The sequence below is a fragment of the Limulus polyphemus genome, unplaced genomic scaffold (genome assembly GCF_000517525.1).
Source record: "Limulus polyphemus unplaced genomic scaffold, Limulus_polyphemus-2.1.2 Scaffold293, whole genome shotgun sequence".
Classification (NCBI taxonomy): Eukaryota; Metazoa; Arthropoda; class Merostomata; order Xiphosura; family Limulidae; genus Limulus; species Limulus polyphemus.
In genome coordinates this window covers 17773-37247 of record NW_013665903.1, presented here as the reverse complement: position 1 = coordinate 37247, position 19475 = coordinate 17773, and the positions used below count along the sequence as shown (strand labels likewise).

At 33.6% G+C, this 19475-nt stretch overlaps 1 long non-coding RNA gene across 1 annotated transcript in view; it reads left to right on the top strand.

Moving 5' to 3' along the window:
* Window positions 1-19475, top strand: part of LOC111085247 — a 29529-nt gene that overhangs the window by 6280 nt on the left and 3774 nt on the right. The window lies entirely within an intron of this gene.

Sequence of the window (19475 nt, the reverse complement as noted above, 5' to 3'; positions counted from 1 at the left end):
GAGACACAATCACAAGCATCACAGTAAGTAGGGTAATAACTATCATAACAAGATTGACCCGCACCCAGGAACAGAGACACAATCACAAGCATCACAGTAAGTAAGGTAGTAACCATAATAACAAGATTGACCCGCACCCAGGAACAGAGACACAATCACAAGCATCACAGTAAGTAAGGTAGTAACCATCATAACAAGATTGACCCGCAGCCAAGAACAGAAACACAATCATAAACATTACAGTAAGTAGGGTAGTAACCATCATAACAAGATTGACCCGCACCCAGGAACAGAGACACAATCACAAACACCAAAACACGTAGGGTAATAACCACCAATCACAGCCAGCATTGATAGACTCGCACCCAGGAACAAAGACACGAGCACCGAAACAGCTAGGGTAGTAACCATCATAACAATGATTAATGAAATGTAGAAAAAGAAAAATGAGATTGAAAATATGCAGTTATTTTTCAAAGTAGCTCAGAGTTTGAAAAAAGGTTGAATTGTTCATCCTAAGTAAATATATGTCATTTTGATCATTTTTGATAATGAATTGTTAACTAAGCTCCTTATTTTCAAAGTACAATCTATGTTATAAATTAGATCACGATTATCCTTAAACTCAATTTAGACTCCCGTAGCTTGTGTTTTAAAGTCAACGTAATCTAACATAATCCTGATTTTATATGTCCATCTTTCTACTACTATGGTTTAGAGTAACTGACATTGGCCTGATATTTCTTTAATATCTAACTTTCTAGTGCTATGGAGAAGCTTAGATTTGGTACTTACAAACTGAGTGACAGTCTATATGACATCTAAGCTAAACGAACAAGACACAGAGCCAAAGATAAGAATATAGCAATCCCAATTTATGGAAGGTTATCAGTTAGTAGCATCATACTACCTTACATGCGGCTTTCCAACCGAATACTAACCCTGATTGTAACGGTTATTACGCCTCCATAGCTGAGGGTGTGGGGCGTGTTTAATAACATACTTGTGCTCGATCCTTGGACTTTCTGATCCGCAGTCCAACAAGTTAACCAATAGGATACACCAGGCCTGTATGTACCCTTAAGTAATAGATACCATTATTTCTAGTATTATGAATCACTTACTGTAAAGTTAACTGTATATCGTCGTAATTTTAAATGCATTGTTAATGAAGTTTACTTGTGTGTCAAGAATGTTTTTACGTTAACTTTTGCATTTCAGATATAATTCTCACAAACCGTCAGAAAAATTGTCGTGAAGAATACGTTTAATCATACCAAGAGAATTCAACACTGAAGAAAAGAAACGCGTTGAAACACCGAAGTTAAAGTACTAATAGTATTTTTTTTACTGCTTCAAGTTTCAATTTTTAACATGATTATCTTTCAGTTAAACGTTTGTTGTTTGAGGATAATGTTGATGAGACTTTCTGACAATATTAGACCCACTCTCTTGAAACATTGTTAGAAGTTTAATGTTTACAACTTAGATGCCAAAAGCTGAAGATGCACTGCAATCAATAGGCCTAATATCAGTGATAGAAATCACTCTAATATTTATCCTATTGTTAATAGTTCTTTCGATATATCGATTTGTAGGTGTATTATAATACGATTTGCAGGGAATTTATAATACGATTTTCAGATGTATTATAATATGATATGCAGGTGTATTATAATACGATTTGCAGGGAATTTATAATACGATTTTCAGATGTATTATAATACGATTTGCTGGTGTATTATAATATAATTGTTAAATATTTTAACACTTTATTTTTCGCCATGTTTTTGTCGATAAATAATTTTTATTTTAGTATAGCTTTTCAACTAAACCTTGAGATGCTTTTGCTAGTGTGTGAAGTACTGAAGTTATCAGACTTTGTTTTATGAGCATTTTACTTCTCTGGTTCTGGAGTTAGTCAACTGCTGATTAATACAAAGAATAGCTTCATAATCTATCTTTGTTTTATATTTATATAACCAACACAAAGGACGATATGAGCAATGAAGACATATTACAACGTGTATATATATATATAAGATATGCAAAGTCATTATATTGCACGACGTCAGTCCTGGTTCTCCTCATCTGAGTGTCGCCTATGTGAATTTCCAAAGTAGATGGCTATTGAGTCGTGATTTTTAGACTAAACTGGACTACATGCTGTTATACGATTTACATAATTTTGCTATATGCTGAAATATAAATGCGTATGCATATGAAACGTATAAATTTTATGCAATAGTTTTGAAATAAATATTTATCGTTATACACAAAGATACATCTAAAGTTATACACAGCTTTAAATGTAATTGATTTATTCATTTTAAATATTCATAACTAATTGTTTCTAATTGAGTTCAGTTTTTAATTAACAACGATCTTATCGGCTAAAGGAAATTAAAATCAGTTGTAATACAATATGGATAATTCATTTACACTTGGATCTCCCAGTATTTTCGTAAGAAAGTTGCACCAAGTCTTTAAAGGTAAGTATCTGAGAAACCGTTTATTACACAACCATTTAAGGTCTGTCGCAAAGGGTCGGCCCAGCATGGCCAGGTGGATAGGGCGCTCGACTCGCAATCTGAGGGTCGCGGGTTCGAATCCCCGTCACACCAGACATGCTCGCCATTTCAGCCGTGGGGGCGTTATGATGTGACGGTGAATCCCACTATTCGTTGGTAAAAGAGTAGCCCAAAAGTTGGCGGTGAGTGAAAAATTGGGTGGGAGTTGGCGGTTGACTAAATTTCACTGCTAAATTAGGGACGGTTAGCGCAGATAGTCCTCGTGTAGCTTTGCGCGAAATTCAAAACAAACCAAACCAAAAACAATATATATATACATACAACTGGCAACAGATGATGAATAGTTGGTTAGCTTGGGTTTAAACACCTGTAGGACTTACTTTCACTGTTCTTCACTTTTGTACGTTAAGTAACTTAACTAATAAAACGAAATATTCTTCAGTTATCTTCCTCCATTTTGTAAATGCACACTAATCGGTATAATTCTTTAATTTTAATTTTGTTTTTATCTTGCGCGATTTAAATATGATTATATTTGAATATAACATATGTTATATAGTAATTTTTCAAAAGAGCCAATTAGTTATTTATTTGTGTATGTGTGTTAATTATATATATGTCAAGGGTCTCGCATATTACTCTAAGGATATGGTAGGCATGCTGATTTACAGAAGAAACGTATATAGACGAAAATTAAGAAAAAGATTATTTGTCTTTGTATCTATTCGGACGCTAGTATTCTCAGCAAATATTCACAAAAAAAATGTGTACTTTAGTGTAAGGTTATACGATTCTAACGTATTTTGCAAATACTTTCTGGTTTTTACATCGAAACCTTTTACAACTTGAATCCTAACGTATTTATCACTCCCATGAAAGGATTTTTCTTTTTATCAACACAGCTATAGTAAATCGTATAAACCCAAATCTTAAGGGTGACTATTGTAGCCCACCTCACGCACGCACGTGCTATCTCTACGTATGTTCTAGGAAGATATTTCACTCTGACTTCAGAATGTTTGTGGAAGGATTGTCACACCAAACCAAACACAACCACACACGCTACATGACGGACTTACAGACATCACGAGGTCTGTCCCCACACTCGCGTGCTTCCTATATGAAAAAAAGTAAATTAATGATGCCTGAAACGTGCAGCCACCTATTGGCACAACAGTAAACTTGAAGGCTTATAACGGTAAAAACTAGGGATTCGATCTTTGCAACAGACACAGTCAGCCATTCCGTTGAGCAACTAGAACAAATTAACTAACTAAAATGTGCAAGTTGAAATAATTTTCAAAAAAAAAGGGGGTAACTTGTACAAGGAGTACTCAGCGAACCCTTGTTAGTCCGGACATCAACAATCCGGATCATTTTTCATATAGACAAATCTTCACAACAGGAAATTTAATCAATAATCCGTATATTCGCATTCCGAATCATAATAGCTATTTCTTATAACAAACATGCATTTCCTAGGAATACATAATTCAATAATTCGTATACGACTTCACGAAAGTCACGTAGGCTTCGATCAGAACAAGAAAAGGGGTGATAATTACTGACCATAAAACACATGCACTCGTGGTGGGCACCGATTTACAACAAATTATCTGAGAACGATCTTCAATCGCAGTGGTTATCAGTTTACGACGGTTTTCCTTTGAACAATCTTCAAAGCAGGAATGTACATATAAATTATAACAGACATTGACCCGCCGTCAACCGATTGGAAAGTACATAAAATGTGCTGAAAATAACGATTCACAAATTCTAAATGTCCGCGAGGTTTTATAAACGGTAAGTTTTACATGGTTCAATGTTACTATAGAAACTATCAAAAACTGCTTCAAGCATACCAAGATTTACCTGCAGCCTAGGCAGAGAGAAACTGTTGAGATGTCAGAAGTCATTAATGAGATTGCTTCTGGAATTCATACCTTAATCTCGACTATTAATGATACTATGTCAGCTGATCAGCGACTCAACATTAATTCAGCAAAACCACTGTTCAAGAGCTGTCTGATGAAGGCAATTTGTATCGTGTCTCTTTAAGATTAGTAATGATGTTGTCAGCTGATTAGCAACTCAACAACGACTCAGCAGAACCAACTGTCCAAGAGTTTCAGATAAAGACATCATTTCTATCGTGTCTCTTCAAGATTAGTAATGATGTTGTCAGCTGATTAGCAACTCAACAACGACTCAGCAGAACCAACTGTCCAAGAGTTTCAGATAAAGACATCATTTCTATCGTGTCTCTTCAAGAGTGTGTTGACGGCGAATCTGACATTGAAAATGTTTGATCAGTCGAGCTAATCAGTCTGAATAAAGCACGATTTATCCTCAAAGACGTCATCACGTGGTTCGAACAAAACAGTAACATACATGAAGATCATGATGTAAACTGTTTTTTCTTTAAAGCTGCTGAGGAGCTTCAAAAGAAACATTCAGTTCAAAAGTAGATTATGATTACATCCTTTTTAGGAAGATGATTTGTTGTATAGTTGATCAGTACTAGATACTTTGTATTCCATAAATAAATAATTGGTGTGAACAAAATTATCATTTATGTAAAGATAATGGCATAATATGCCACTTTCATTATGCAATTTAAATAATTATTGACGATGTATAAAATAATAAACTTATAAGTTTATTGTACATACAGTTGCACCTTTTGTTTACCATTTGAGTGCCTATCCTTACATTTATTATTTGATAACGCACCCTATTAACAGTGTCTTTTGTATTCAAAATGACTAATTAGGCCATCTGAATATCTCGATAATCCGCACGAATTAGTTTATTACAAATGTGTTCGGATAAACGAGGTTTTACTGTAATATCTGTCTCCAATCTTCTTTAGTTCTCCGCTCATATTTGAAAAACAGGTTCTAGAAATTAAATGACAAATGTATTTCGCAGGTTTTTATTTCTGTTTGTAAGTTAAGTCTTGATCAAGGCTGATTATCATGAATTTAATTTCAGTAAAATCAAGTATAATGGTACTGGTATTTTCAACCAGAACGACTTTTATTCGACGCATGCGTTAAACGGCAAGTCCAGGTTTAGAAAAACTATTTCTAACTTGGAATTGTTCACCACTGTTAACCATATAGCGGGATTGACTGCCACAGTTATAATGCTCGCATAGTTGAAAGTGCGAAGCGTGTTTAGCGATATGTACTGCAGCTACACAATAGGCTATTTGTACTCTGCCTACCACAGGTATCGAAATCCGGTTTCTAGCGCAGACATACCGCTTTGCCATTGGGGGGGGGGCCTTAAACAAATGAACACGAACTACAATTCTTGTTATATTTTTCCAGATTAAACGATAGGTGCTATAATTTTTAAGATAACTTTTAGACAATGTGTAATGTTTATAATAATTTCCTTCCAAACTCATTTCAAAGAAAATGTAAACCGTAGTGTAAATATTTTTCGTTATTTCCGCTCCAATAAATTTGTTTAAACTCTCAGTTTTAAATATTTACCGATTATATATATATATAACTATTACATATATTTTTTTATTATAAAAATATTGTAACTTCATGATAATTAATATTTTGTAAACCGTTTTCAAGGTTTATAAGTGTAGCTCTGCTACAATATCACCAACAACACCGTCTCTATATATTCTTATGTACATATATGTTCAGTCACTTTACATTCCGTATCCAGCTTAACATGGCCTAGTGATTAGGGCACTCGACTCGCAATCTGCTGGACGCGAGATCGAAACACGTTGCCGAACCTGCTCGCCTTTTCTCCCGTTATAATATGACAATCACTCCCATTATTCGTTGTTAAAGAGTTACCCCAAAGTTGTGAGTGGTATTCACTAGTTGCCATTCTATTAGTGAAAATTAGAACAGCTAACGCAGATAGCCCTCGAGTAGCTTTGCGGGAAGATTCAACTAATAAACCTCAAACTGTGGTACGCGTACCACTGGTGATACGTGGAGCTGATGTCGGTGGAACATGACACAATTAATATAAAAATCATAAAATGTGTAATAAATCCTATCTGAGCTTTCCACATACATATACACACTACTCTCCTCACTTATAAACTCACCCTCTACTTTCATAGACTCACCAGTATTTTCTTCTCTTAAAATTGACAAAAATGGAAGACATATTCTTCGATCGTGCCAGAAAAAACAATCGCATCCTTCGCATTAATGGGTAAATGTTGAAAATATGAATTTTTGTTTCTGTTTTTTTTTATCTTTTTTTAAAAATTAGGCCTGGGTTTGTAATTTTAAAAAATTCAACAAAAAGTGGTACGCGAGCCTGAAACGTTTGAAAACCACTGGTATATATCATATAATATTCAGTCTACAATGAACAACTGCCTAATAGTTAATAGAAAATAACCAATTATGTCTTGCTAATAACAAACTCTTAAGATTAAGTTGTTTGAAGTTCAATTGAAACTGTAATTGTTGTACTCGCTTATTCGGCCAGCATGAACTTAAAAAAATTATTGATGGGCTGTATTTATAGACAAATAAATAACATATAGTCGTTTTTAACAAGAGAAACTCAGGTGAAAAAGACATGTCAGACAATAGAGATTTTAGTTATTTAGCTTCTATGATCATGTTTTATCGCTTCATTAATTTCATAATCTGTTTGATAAGAATTTTCACGCAAAGTTACACAGGGTCAATTTATGCAAAGTCGTCCCTAAGTGAGAACTGCTAGACTAAAAGGAAGACAACTAGTGAACAGCACCGATCGCCAGTTCTTGGGTTACACCTGCCTGACTGAATAGTGGTGCTTGGCCGTCGCTCTTATAGCATACCTTTATATAGCCGCGGTAACGAGACGCGAACCATAAATCATTGGATTCAAAGTCCGAGTATACTAACCAATAGGCCATACCCGCCCCTTCATAATTTTGGTCGAATAAGCACAGGAATGTGTTAGTCGGTTTGATCTAGATGAGATAGAAACACCAAATAACCACTAGTGCTTTTGAACGTTTCAACAGTAATGTAGCTAAAACTATAGCTTGTTAAAAATATATGCCATAAGCCACTGTAGAACTCTTTCAATGAAAATTTTTGCTTTGTATCTGACAGTATCTCCTGCCTAAGTGTAACTAATAGCAAAGTTTTATGCTTGTTCATTTATGTGATGGAGTACTGGACGACTTCTCACTTTGTGTACTTGTTTTCAAGGGCAGCACTTTCGCATTGTTTACTGCTCTTCAGATCTCAAACTTATTTTATTGCTATAAGTTTCCAGTTCACGTCTTATATATATATACTCCAGAAAAAGGTGACACTTAGGAAAATGCTATCGCCACTAGTAATTATATATTTAGGCCTTATCATGTGCAAACTTGAAGGAAATGAGTGTTACTGTTAGGTCTACGAGAAGCTTCTCGCAGTTTCCTCGTAGCACGTGGTATAGAAAAACAGTATCTTTCATCATGTCACATAATTATATATTTAGGCCTTATCATGTGCAAACTTGAAGGAAATGAGTGTTACTGTTAGGTCTACGAGAAGCTTCTCGCAGTTTCCTCGTAGCACGTATCTTTCATCATGTCACATAATTACAAATATTATTTTGCCTACTTCTCTTCACCTTTCATTTTTATATTAAGTTATATGTTGTTTTTTTTGCTGTTGTTTTTTTTTCCAAATACTAAGAACATATAAGACTTGCCTGAAAAATAAAGTATAAGGAACTAGATTTAAGACTTTTCAAGAGTTTTTTTAATGGTCAACCGGAATAATTCTTTAGTGAAGTACATCGTTGCAGTAATGTCCAAACACGTAATAGTTTTGATCTAAGATGAGTAAAATATAAGATATAATTTCGTTTGAATTTCATGCGAAATTACATGAGAATTATCTGCACTAGCCGTTCTTATTTTAGCAGTGATAGACTAGAGGCAGCAAATCAACATCACCCACCGCCAACTCTTGGACTACTCTTTGACAGTTACATTATAACGCCTCGACGGCTGAAAGGGCGAGCATGTTCGACGACAAGGATTCGAACCCGCAGATTGCGAGTCGAGCGCCCTAACCATCAGGACGTTCCAGGCCTTATAGTTTCGTAAAACAAAACTTTGACGAATTGACAATTTCGGTATTCCACTCAGTTGTTAAGCAGGTTAAACAAATTATTAATGCTTAATTACTCGAAAATAATTTGTTAGAAATGATTATTTATGAAATATTTTCAGTTAAAATATTCTAGTTCTTTGAATAAAAAAAAATGTAAATATTGAAGAAAGTGAACATTAAGAAACAAGTAACGTTCACAGACTGTACATTTCAAAACGGCAGCAAATAAATTTTAGATCTATTAAAACATTCATCAAAAATAACTATGTTTTTTTTATGCTACTCTCCTGTCCAGAAAAACATCCATTTGTTTTAATGGTTGGGAGATAGTTTGGATCTTGGAAGAGAAAATGTGTAACAACTTCTCTAAGCTGTTGATTGAGTCACGTTGGATTTAGTACTTTGAAATACGCTTTAAAACTTCTCAGTAATAAACTCAAAATTTCAAGAAATTTTAATCTTCATTTTTCTTGTACTTTGATAATTTAGTAGGCGAACATTTTGTTAGGACTTGAATATTCAACACGAGCTATGACGTACTCCTTGTTTAATGTATAATACTGACAAATAAAGGAAATAAAATGTTTCGCTTATTACTGCACAATGCTATAATCGTAGGCTACGTGAGGTACAGAGCAGAAACACATTATAATAGAGAAATTACTATCACATCATGAGAATAAGTTTAGAAATACAAAAACAAATGTGTAAGTTAAACATCAGACATGATTTGACACAAACAGTGTCTTCTGAACGAGTCTCCAAAATGGTAGTAACGTGTAAGGATTAATATAGTGGGACATCCCGTGAATCTTCATTCATTTGTCCCCAGGTGAGTAAGTGATAAATTTCCAGGCTTAAAATCCTAAAATCCGGGGTTCGATTCTCCATGTTGATCAGAAGCCAGTTAGCCCATGGTGAAGCTTTGCGCTACAAAACAAACAACAACAAAAACTAATTCATGTACGTGTTCATATATTACACTGTTCGTCCTACAGACTGTTCCGGATTTAATTCAATTTTATCCACGTATTAGATGATACAGTATGTTCTAAACGAATAATAATTTTTTAACCACAATCAATCTAGTATAAGAAAGGTAGATATAAAAAATTCAAAAAAAGATAATGTTATACAAAGCACATCCCTCGAGCGGGAAAGAAGTATTAATAGTTTAAAAAAAATAAACTGTCTGTTTTGAATTTCGCGCAAAATAATAAGAGGGCTATCTGCGCTAGCCGTCCCTAATTTACTAGAGGTAAATCACCTCCCACCGCCAACTCTTTTACCAACGAATAATGGGATTGACCGTCACATTATAACGCCCCCACGGCTGAAAGGGCGAGCATGTTTGGTGTGACGGGGATTCGAACCCGCGACCCTCAGATTGCGAGTCGAGTGCCTTAACCACCTGGCCATACCATAAATATGAATACATAAGAAAACCATAGTATGTAATATATTTGATAACCACCATGGATAATAAACCACAGTATGTAATATATTTGATAACCACCATGGATAATAAACCATAGTATGTAATATATTTGATAACCACCATGGATAATAAACCACAGTATGTAATATATTTGATAACCACCATGGATAATAAACCACAGTATGTAATATATTTGATAACCACCATGGATAATAAACCACAGTATGTAATATATTTGATAACCACCATGGATAATAAACCACAGTATGTAATATATTTGATAACCACCATGGATAATAATTCATTGTTTGAAAAATTCAGTGAAATAAATTGTATACTCATTTCTCCTCCCATTTCGGTTGGGCACAGTGGTCAGTTTTAGGGCTTATAACGCAAAAATTCGGTGTTCGATTCCTGCTGTTGACACTGTACAGATAGCCAATGACTAGCAACAAAGACACCAATGTTCATTTCTGGGAGATCACTACTGCCTCTTTGCTGTTAATACATATATCTACTTAAAGTATTCTGTTTTATTTATAAGATGTGTATTTCCTCGAGCCGCTTACGTTATCAGCTAGATTAGAAATATTATGATGTTCAGCATAAATATCTTACAACAACAGTAGATCATTATTCTGGAAATCATACCAGCTGTTTATATATATATATAAACGCTTTTGCTACGCTCACCATAGCCATTGCATGGCCCTAGGCAAGACACAAAGTTCTGGGCCCCACATATTATTCGGCAATTTAAAAAAAAAAGTGACGTAAGTTGAATAACAGAACGATGTGGTACGTTCGCTAATTATTCAACCTTATAATTTTGGGGCTTTACAGCTTTATATTTAAGAATCACCATTAAGGCCAGCTCTGTGGCTTACGTTTCTCAGAACACCTCCTATGGCTGAGTGTAAGGTGTTTATTGTTGTTGGAATAATTTTGTAAATTTACGGAAAAGCATTTTAATGAGTAATGTGTTTTGTTACATTATTTATTTTTTTATATCTACCAATATAATAAAATAATTCTTCTCTATTGCTAATTAATATGATTTATAATTTGCAGTATCACTGCGTCTAAAAAGTTGCTATATATATATACTCTGCGCTTTTCTTCCGATTATCAACAAAATAATTTGAAGCCTCAAGAAGGTATTTTTCTTCAAGTACCAAATATTCCGTAGAAAAATATATCCTTTATTGGAAAAAAACTAATTTTCTGTAAAAGCGCGTCCATTAATAATGTTATTGATAGGATAATGAATAATTCTCCTCCTTCGGTCTTGTTTGAAAAACATCTTTAGAGTTCTATAAATAATTAACGCAAATTAGTTCACAAATCCATTCGGCTCGTTTGAAAAAGCGTTTTATTTGGAATTCGTGAACATCATATCTGGTAAACGCCCTTAAGACTTCAAAGCTACGACAAAGTTACAGACACCTTTTAACGCAAGTAAAGCTCCATGTACAGTAGATGGTATTTAATAAAAGCGTCATTGTTCTGTGTGTATTCATCATGTCAACACTCGTCTTTAATTATGACCCAGATCAGGATTTCTGTCTGCTTTGTCTCTATGCGCTTAAATACCACCTTTATCTGTCCCTTTTAATTAGTAATCTATTCCCTATAGTTGTTTTATTCATTTTTGCCATTTTAATTTAGCAGCCACCCGTTGTATTTCATTGAATTATTCTTTTCCACCCCATGATATCATAATTTAATAATTCACACTCACGATGTGTCAACTCCAGCTTTGACTTCCAATGACTTTATAAAGAATGTAACGATGTTTATTTATGGCAAACCTGCTTGGATTTATCTGTATAGGAAAAGCTAAGTTTCCCCCTGTCTCTCTGATCTTCAAGTCTTTGTGTTTGAATTACTGGAATACTTCTGTTTGCAACTCATTTTAATGCTTCAATTAATCATTTTCGTTTGGTTTCTATATTTTTATATTTCATCAGTTCTCTTATCTGCCCATAGAAATGTACATTTCTTTTACTTTCTTATAAAATATGATGATATGATATTAGTTGTTCTATTTGAAAATAAAAATGAGATCATACTAATCCCTTATAAACACTTACAGTTTTTTAAAGGAAGAAAATGAAGCATTAATTTAATTGAAGATCACCGTTACTACAAAGTGGAGAAGTGATGAATTTTGGTATAGCAATATTTTCGCTTTGTTTCCTTTCACTGTTTTTCTTTTCTTCTATTGTGTTCCAGTCCTCATGATCATTTAGTTTCTTCCATTTTTCGTAGCACAATCCCATCTATCTCTTTTTCACTATGTTTACGTTGAAACAGAAAAGGCTAAAGAGTACATTTTAACTGAAAAGAGTATTCCTAATCATAAAATAATAAATCCAGTTTTCACGGTCTACCAGCGCATTATCGTTCAGTGTACCAATGAATTATCTTACACAGTGCACTAATACGCCATAGTGCCTCAGCGCAATATCATTCAGTGTATCAACAAATTATTTTTCACGATGTACCAATGCGTTATCCTTTATAGTTTCCCAGTGCGGTGTTTTTCATGGTGGACTAGTACATCTTTTTTTGCAGCTGTGACGTATACATACACAAATATCTTTCCGCTTTCTTTTACTCATTTTAGGTTTATGATCGTTCTGTAATTATTTTATAGCTCAATAAAATTCACAATGAAACAATCTCTCGGTTGAACCTTCGAAACACCCACTTTTCTTCTACAGCAGTTTGCTTATAAGCTTGTTCTCTCTGCACAGCCAGAACTATACAAATACCAAATTAACATAGGATCTTTCTCTCAACCAGAGACACCTCGATGGCGGGGATCGGACGTAAAACTTCCGGGATTTATTTGATTTTGGTGAAACGTATAAAGGATGTAGCATACGATGAGATATAATTATTACAATTTACAGTTTTGAAATCGGACAAAATTGACTGAGTTATAACTGGCCACATCATCAGCAGAAACCCTATAGTTAATGACAGTACGTGAGCTTCTTATTATTTACCTGTCGTTGAATCTGCTTTTCAGACCAAAACCTAAAATATCATCAGAAGATCGTTCCAAGCTCCTCTGACCGTGACTGGAACGTTGCTACTCTTTGGTATGTCATCATTAATCACCATTATTTTCAGGATTAACTGCATGTACAAGGTTCCGAGATGTTTGCCTTGCAACCTGTGCAGCCGCTGTAAATGATATCACAACAGGCTTTTTGACAACTCTTGTTGTGGTAAATCCATCAATCAAGTCCAAAGATGTTGTGGCGTCAGTCAAAAATAGCTTTAGTGCTGACAAGGACAGAAGTAATAGAATATCAAGAATAAGGTCTCTATTCTCAAACAAGCAATGAATAAAGATAGCATAATTTGATATGAGAATAAAAAAGGAGATAATCAATGTGTAGTCGTTGCTGGTCAGGTGGAGTTGCCACTCAGAAACCCTGTGTCTCTTTGAAAGCTCATAACAGAAACCCTGTGTTTCTTTGAAACGTCATAACAGAAACCATGTGTCTCTTTGAAACGTAATAACAGAAACCATGTTTTTCTTTGAAACCTCATAACAGAAACCCCGTGTTTCTTTGAAACCTCATAACAGAAACCCTGTGCTTCTTTGAAACCTCATAACAGAAACCCTGTGCTTCTTTGAAACCTTATAACAGAAACCCCGTGTCTCTTTGGAATCTCATAACACAAACCCTGTGTCTCTTTAAGACATCGAAACAGAAACCCTGTGTCTCTTTGAAACCTCGTAATAGAAACCCTGTGTCTCTTTGAATCCTCATAACAGATACACCGGGTCTCTTTGAAACCCCATAACAGAAACCCTGTCTCTTTGAAACTTCATAACAGAAACCATGTGTCTCTTTGAAACCTCATAACTCCCAACCACAACAATTATCAACATAAGGATTGCATATTTGGATACAGCAGGTTAAGGACTTTCCAATAGTGTAGGCAACATCTCCAAGAAACAATTGTCGAATTTCTTGTTCCTTGCCCTGGTTGAGAGAGAGATCCCATGTTAAAGCTAACATGAATGTCATCTCGTCATAAACTAAAGAAAATAATATTTGATGATTGCAAAGACAAATATCTAAATCTAGTTCAAATAAATAAGATTTTGAATTTACTTACCTTTCAAGGGTTGTAGTAAGAGATATAAAATATTACCGTGTTCTTGTGTGTTTTTCTGCAAAGCTCATATTATTCATATAAATTTTTGAATATTACAGAATTAACAATTTGAAGTATTGTAGCAAAAAAGAACAACATCAACGATTAATAACAGATTTTTGAGGTGGACTATAGCCACAATAAAATTTTCCTATGAAGATTAAACATGTATAGATTTTTGTATGTGGGCGGTTATAGTTGTATGTTCTACACGCATCGGATATTGAAACCTTAACTATATATCTGTCAGTGTGTATGTATGTACTGTGCAATATAGCTAATACTAAGTCTAATTGTTTTTAGTTTTATATCAAGCCATGAGAAAAAACGCAGGTGACAGTCGAGTTTCTTCAGTTTCTGCTCATAACAGCTAAATGTTTCTTAACTGAACGAAAGCATTTCCTGTTTTGGGCAATGAAACTAGCAATTATGCTTTCCGTCTATTTACTGTTTATTAATTTCGTGTGAAACACCAGATGTCGCATGGTCATACGAACCTCAGACTAAGATTGCATGTGGAACTCAGAGATTCATTTGCCATATCACAAAGAATAAATAAAATCAACAAATTTCCTCCAAATAATATTAAGTGGGATAACTAGAGAATACATTGTAGTTATAATTAAATTAGAATTGTTTCATTAAACTTAACGTTTATAGGCTAACGTTGTTTTCTTTCTTTTAAAATATGATTAAGTCACTAAAACTTTTTATTCAATTAAATAAATCGGGAATATGTTTAGTTTTTGGGAAGGAACAGTCTAAAATTGGTTATTTCTGATAAGAGCCTTTCAAAACATTATACGCAGGAGTGAGTAGAAATAGAAATACAGAAGTGAAAGTAATAAAAATATATCAAATTTTACCGATATTTGGAATTATAGCGTAGAGCTCATTTCTTCCTGCACAGTTACCTTTGAAAAATTCTCAGTTTTCTTTCTTACCTAATGATAAAAAAAAAAGGTTTAACAATAATTACGCAAAAGTGCGGTAATCTTGAGGTCGTATAATGTTACAGTTGTGAATTCAATCATTGCGATGAATAAATAAGTATGGTTTATATTGAGGTTTAACAATAATTACGCAAAAGTGCGGTAATCTTGAGGTCGTATAATGTTACAGTTGTGAATTCAATCATTGCGATGAATAAATAAGTATGGTTTATATTGTAAAGATTCTTTTTAAACTCAAACGTAATGTACAGCAGTAAAAAAGATTGTAAGAACACTAGAATTTCCGTGGTACTTCATGTTTAGAAGTTGAAATCCCGAAGCGTTTTCTACATTCCGGGATTGTACTGGCTCAGATCCCTGGAATATGAGCGTGGGATTATACATATTTTATTTATTGGCGTTCTATTTTGTCTTAATCAAAAGTAATCAAAGTATTTGCATTCCGTATTTAAGTTAAATGATTAAAAGATAATGCAAACGCAAGAAATTAGTAAAACTCTAAGCGTTTATTTGAATAGCTTTGTTATTAAAATTGTTATTTTATCTTATGAACGCTTGAATCGGGTCCATTTTGTATGTGTGTCATCATCATCCAGCAAGAAAAGTCGTTCATATTAAGAGTGAATACAGGGAGATTTCTATTATTCTTGCCCCCCAGTGGCACAGCGATATGTCTGCGAACTTACAATGCTAGAAACCGGGTTTTGATACCCGTGATGGGCAGAGCACAGATAGTCCATTGTGTAGATTTGCGCTTAACTACAAACAAAACATCTATTATCTTTTAATTAATTTTTATCAAGACACCACAGTGGTTAAACATTTCTTTATACGCAGACAGAGGAGAAAAACAAATTACAGAAAATGATTTTGTGCAGTTTGTAACAAATAAAGAATATAAGAAACACACTCAGTCTGGAGTTGAAGGTATAACCTGTAGTCTGGGATGTCGACTGTCTCGCAACAATATTTTGGAAATTTCTCAACCTAAAAATGACACAAATACTAATACTAAATCAAAGTATACGAATTTTTCAAGACCGAGAAAGAAAAAAAAAAACAACCAAAAAACAAGGGGATGTCAGTGTCTCCCCTCCGGTCTGTAATAGACTCCCGAAAATCCCTAGATTTTCTACTATAAATCCTGAAATTTGGAAAGCCATATCAGAATATGAGATCCTTCAAGTCTAAACAATGTTGGGGATGTTTAAACTGTCTTATATTAAGTTACAGAACGTGTTTAATATTTACCAAAGAGAACGTATTCTAAAGAATTTTTCAGTGTTATCAAAATTTATCACACCTCCAACAGTATTCGATACACAACCTTTTATGAACCTGCTTTACAGTGATTACAAGTTAATTAAGGTGATTTGAAACTTTGCTGAAATCCTTATTTCAAGAATAGTGGCATTTCAACGTCCACCATTGCTCATTAATATTTTAACAGAATTGTTTCCATTAGCTACCATATTATTCTTGTCATAAACAAACAAAATATAATCATTTCACATAAAAAGTATGAGAAATAAAACATAGAATATTATTACTCCTGCCAAGCAGCTGTGTTAAGGCATTTTTTCCCTTCTCGCTGCTTATACAACAAGACAATGTTCCATGATGATATTAAGGGGTATTTCAGAAACACATAATATTTATGGTGGTGTTAAGCGTTTTAGGTTAATACCAACATGGTGGTATTTGTTAAAGTTTTTCCTTTACAAGTAGTCTTATTGATGATGAGCATACACCGAAACATTATTACCGTAAGGTAACACGCAATCATCTTTGTTTAAAAATAAAATAAATATTTTACCTATGTTCATTCTAGTTTGATAATGTTTCACGACTGTTAACTACGTTCATTCTGGTATGATAACGTTTAACGACGGTTATCCATGTTCATTCTAGTATGATAACGTTTAACGATCATTAACTATGTTCATTCTGGTATAATAATGTTTAACGACGGTTAACTATGTTAATTATAGTATCATAATGTTTAACGACGGTTAACCATGTTCATTCTGGTATAATAATGTTTAACGACGGTTAACTATGTTAATTATAGTATCATAATGTTTAACGACGGTTAACCATGTTCATTCTGGTATCATAATGTTTAACGACGGTTAACTATGTTAATTATAGTATCATAATGTTTAACGACGGTTAACTATGTTTATTTCAGAATGAACATGGTTAACCGTAGTTAAACATTATTATACCGGAATGAACATGGTTAACCGTAGTTAAACATTATTATATCAGAATGAACATGGTTAACCGTAGTTAAACATTATTATACCGGAATGAACATGGTTAACTGTAGTTAAACATTATTATACCAGAATAAACATAGTTAACCGTCGTTAAACATTATTATACCAGAATAAACATGGTTAACCGTCGTTAAACATTATTATACCGGAATGAATGGTTAACCGTAGTTAAACATTATTATACCAGAATGAACATAGTTAACCGTCGTTAAACATTATTATACCGGAATAAACATAGTTAACCGTCGTTAAACATTATTATACCAGAATAAACATAGTTAACCGTAGTTAAACATTATTATACCAGAATAAACATGGTTAACCGTCGTTAAACATTATTATACCGGTATAATAATGTTTAACGACGGTTAACTATGTTTATTCTGGTATAATAATGTTTAACGACAAATCATCCCATATCTTCCCCAAAGCTTTTTGTGCGTACATTAGTATTTCAGCTATGAAAAAAACGAGATTTATGTAATTTAAACTTGTACGCACATTAGCTATAACCTTTTTACACCTGAAATATGTAGTTTTTATTTCCATCGTCATATATTATTTGGTTTTTCAATATAATTATTTTCACTTCCATTCAGAAATTTGTTGATTAGAAGGAATAAAATGTTGTATGTAATTGCTTATACATTCATTCATTGCCAGTTGTTTGAACTATCTTCAGAGTGTACATCATCCGCTCTGTCAAGTCACCTACAGATTTATCGGTTTTCTTCTGAGTTTATCACTAAGCACGGTGATGCTTAGTATGTAGGGATGGGCCGAGAAAAAAAATGGCTGCCGCATTCAATCTGTTACTCTATGATGCTTACAAATAACTGATAAACTAAAGTTATAGCCTTCTTTGAGCATCTAATTGCCATTATAGAGTGTTTAACAGCTTGTGAGACTCCAATATAATTGAAAAGTGGAGAATTGGGAACTAGCTAAAGTGTTCACTTCCATTTTTTCTTTTCCCACGCTACCCAAAAACTGTGAACTTTTCGCGATGGTTTTATACGAAATAAATGCATCTTAAGAGCACTTGGGAATAGATTATACTAGGCATGTTAATGCTTAGTATAAGCTAAAAAATCATAATTATAGTGTAAACGATGCAATCATTACCCCTTAAAGTTAGCTTTCGTACAGACATTCGGTGTTCCTTTATTAACCTTAAGAACAGGGTGAAATAAGAATTACCAGCCAACAGTAGAATAATGAATGCTTTGTACACTATACAATCTGTGTCTTTAGAAAGCCAACCCCTATATTACATATGAAGTGAAGGAGTAATAAAATCAATACACATAATATTAAATTTTATATCACACATTCATACAATAAATTAACTTTCAGTCAGAGAAAAAAAAACCGTAACAAAACAAGCAATAAGAAACATTTTGTAAATGTAAAATGATGTAGTGATGGCAGTGCTAAAAAGAATGCAAACATGAATACAGGGATGATACAGCTATACATTTTTCATATGTTTTTTCTTACTGTAAAGTCCTCAACAGTAAGTCCCAAGAAGTCAAGATTATGACCAGTGATAATTAATAATCTATTGTAGCCAACTGTATGGTATCAATATCTGAGGTCAGTCTTACAAGTGCAATGAAGAAACTGACAAAACTGACATGATATTAACCATTGAATTATAAAAATAAAACAAATGTTCACTTATCAACATCTTTAATGATTTTTTTTAAAAGAGGTTAAACAAGTATTAAAAAATGTGCAAACATTAAGTATAATGTTGGGATGTCAATGCCAAAAAGCATCGAAACAAGAAAGGGATGAATACATAAAACCACACAAAAATCACTACATAAATAGCCAAATATTTCCAGTAATAACTTTTATCTGCAACTAAATATTGAATTACTTTCAGTTGAATGAATTTTGGTTTGAATAAAAGCATTTAAACTAAATAATGCTATACAGTAGTTAATAACCATAAGCTTGTAAGATTGACTCAGTACTTACTG